The sequence below is a fragment of the Orycteropus afer genome, unplaced genomic scaffold (genome assembly GCF_000298275.1).
Source record: "Orycteropus afer afer isolate SDZICR_OR568_19922 unplaced genomic scaffold, OryAfe1.0 scaffold00705, whole genome shotgun sequence".
Classification (NCBI taxonomy): Eukaryota; Metazoa; Chordata; class Mammalia; order Tubulidentata; family Orycteropodidae; genus Orycteropus; species Orycteropus afer.
The window spans coordinates 45,078-47,947 of NW_006922292.1; the positions used below are offsets into that span (position 1 = coordinate 45,078).

General features: G+C 44.5%; 1 pseudogene; it reads right to left on the reverse strand.

The window, feature by feature from the left end:
- Positions 1-1,048: 1,048 nt before the first annotated feature.
- On the reverse strand, positions 1,049-2,133 carry LOC103211189 (annotated as a pseudogene).
- Between the last annotated feature and the right edge of the window lie 737 nt (positions 2,134-2,870).

A 2,870-nucleotide genomic window follows, 5' to 3' on the forward strand; every position in this document is an offset into this window, starting at 1 on the left:
CTGGTAGAAAATTTTAAAAATAGCTTATAATACTGGTTAAAAGAGCATTAGATATATATATAAAAAAATAATAGTTATATGAACTATGTGGGGGAAGTGGGCATTGCTCTTCCTGGCAGCTGATTTCAGAAGTATAATAAATTTAAAGGAATTGGACTTATTTATCACTGACAAGGCTTCTCCTTTCCACCTATTTTAAAGCCTCTACTACTCAGCTCGGATAATGACTTTGAAATAGAAAGTGAGTGCAATATATTTTATTCCATTTCACCATATCAATTTCCATTTTCCAAAACAATCTCCACTGAGCATCATAATCAACTGTACCACTTGTAATCACTTAGAGAAGCTGACAGAAAAGTGCTTAAAGCTATTTCAGAAAGCTCTGTTTTGGAACAATTTTCAAAATATATACTAGTCTATATTTATAGTAGTTACATGATTCTCTTAACAAATGCATATAATATTTTCCTTAATTTTGGGATGCTTGTTACTCTTTTATCTGTTATATCCCTTTATCTCAATCTGTAATGATAACAAAACCTATTTCCACTTTTGACAAATACAAAATAATTTTTTGAGCGTTTTGCTTAAATCTTTATTCCAAAGACAGTCAGCAGTTTTAACTGTTGTATACAGTGTTTTTGTCAAAGATCAAGTACAGGCAAAAGGAGATACTCTCACAAATAATGTATTTCTGTTCTTTCAAAACATGTGACTGCTGTCCTGGTAGAGAGGCACACATCCTGAAAGCAGCCTAACTGTAACTTTAATGAGTGTTTGACTGCCCCTAAGTGTGCCCAGCAGAATCTGTAGCCTGTGAGCACTACCCTGGTTTAGCCAAGTTGAGATTCTAAGGTTCCAAAGAGCCCTATGTGTGTAAGTAACAAATCCATGCAGTCCCAGTCCACTCTGCCTGGAGAATCCTCTTCCCCATTACCTCCACTGTAGGCAGGGAGCCAGCTGCAATGTGTCATCCCACCACATTGCTTTTCCCTGCAGGAGGATGGCAGAAGGAGCAGCAGACAAGAACTGCCCCTCTGTTACCTCAGCCATCTGGTTTAGAGTGGTCCACGGTGTGGAGGAGCAGGGTCGAAGACAACTTTTTGACCACATGTTGGTAGATCATAGTGGGAGATGATGGTCAGGGTGATGACATTCCCAGCCATGGCCAGGATTTCTGTGGTCTCTTTGTCCTTTATCCCAATAATGTTCTGCCCATTCACTTCGCGGACATAGTGGTAGGTGAGGAGATTGTTGTGGGCAGTGGAGCTCCCCTTGACCACAAAGACACACTTCCCCTTCTTGATGACAAAGCCCACATGGCCTGTGCTGTCCTTGTACATGGTGACAGTTTGTAAGAAGGGCCTGTCCCAAATGATCATTACGATCATCTCAGTTGACACCTTCTTCACTGCCTGGCTGGCTTTGTCTGTGCTCCAGCCAACACAGTCATGCCTATCAATTTACAGGATCTGGTTCCCAAAGAGCAGCCCCATGAGGGATATGGTGGTGTTAGCCTGGACCAGGTCCAACAAACAGGCCCTTGTGGATGGCCCTCAACCCCAGCCCAGTCTTGTCCCACTGGTCCTTGAACAGGTGGATCTCACGTACCTCCCATTTGATCTGCCCACACAGTATGCCCAGGGTGTTCCCAGACACTAGTGCCACAACTAGGCCTGGGAATGGGTGGAAGGCTGCTGCTGTATTGTCACCCTTTGGAATATGTTGAACTTCTTAGCTGGAGAGAGTAAGACCCATATAGCTTCCAAATTCTGCCAGGTTGTGATATAAAACTGGAGGCTAGTAGATGGCTGCCTACTAGACAGGAAGAACTGGCATCCTGGGTGAGGTTCTGGCCTGAACCTTAATGGCCTGGTCTAACTTCAGGTCCTCCAGAGATGGATAGAGGGTGGACATGACTGCTCCTTTGGACACCCTGCAGAAACACAGAGTGAGGAAGGAATAGGATGCTCACAGTCACTGGAGAGAAGGCAGGGCATGCTCCTCCTGCCACTTGTACCATGGAACAACTGCAGGCCAGGTGCTGCCACACATCTTCTGTCTTCCAGCGACTACTGTGAGTGCTATTCCCTCAGCAAGGTGATGGCCCTTGTTGCCCCAGCTGGAGTTTCTGCTGTTGATAGATTGATTTGGGCAGGGTAATTCCTAACGCCTGGTTAGCTGACTCACCTTGAGTGGGCTAGGAGCCCAGGTTAAAGCCTGTGGTTGAGTGAACAGGCAGGCTGCTAGGCTCAGAGAAGGAGTTTGATCTTAGTCTTAATTTTGAGGTGACATTAAGGACAAGAATAGCTTCTACTGAGAGAGGTATGTTTCAAGACCTCCTGCTCTTCCCCCCCCCACACTTTATTTATTTATTTATTTGTTTGTTGTGATTTCGGTGAAAATTTACAGATCAAATTAACTTTCCATACAGCAGTTCACATACATTTTGTCTCATGACATTGACCACAATTTACCACAATGCAACAGCTCCCCTCCCACTTCCTCCCAATAGTTACCTCTTCCCTGTGTCCATCCTTCCATGGACTTCTGATCCCCTGAGCTGTCTCCTTGTGCATAAGCAACCCTTATCTACCTCAGGTGGTGTATCTACCTCAGGTAAATGTTCAACTCATATGCCTGTCTTTTGTTTAGCAGGAAACCACAGGTGTGAGTTCAATTCCAGACCTGAAGGGCAGCTAGAGGCCACAGTCTGAGTGGTTCCACCAGGCTCTATCAGACTAGCAAATCTGGTCCCCCCTCCTTTTTTTTTTCTCCAAAAGATTTTGAGTTTTGTTCTACATTGTTCTCCCTCTCTATCAAGGATCTCCTACACAGATACCCTTCCAAGTGGGTGACAGTGGTAG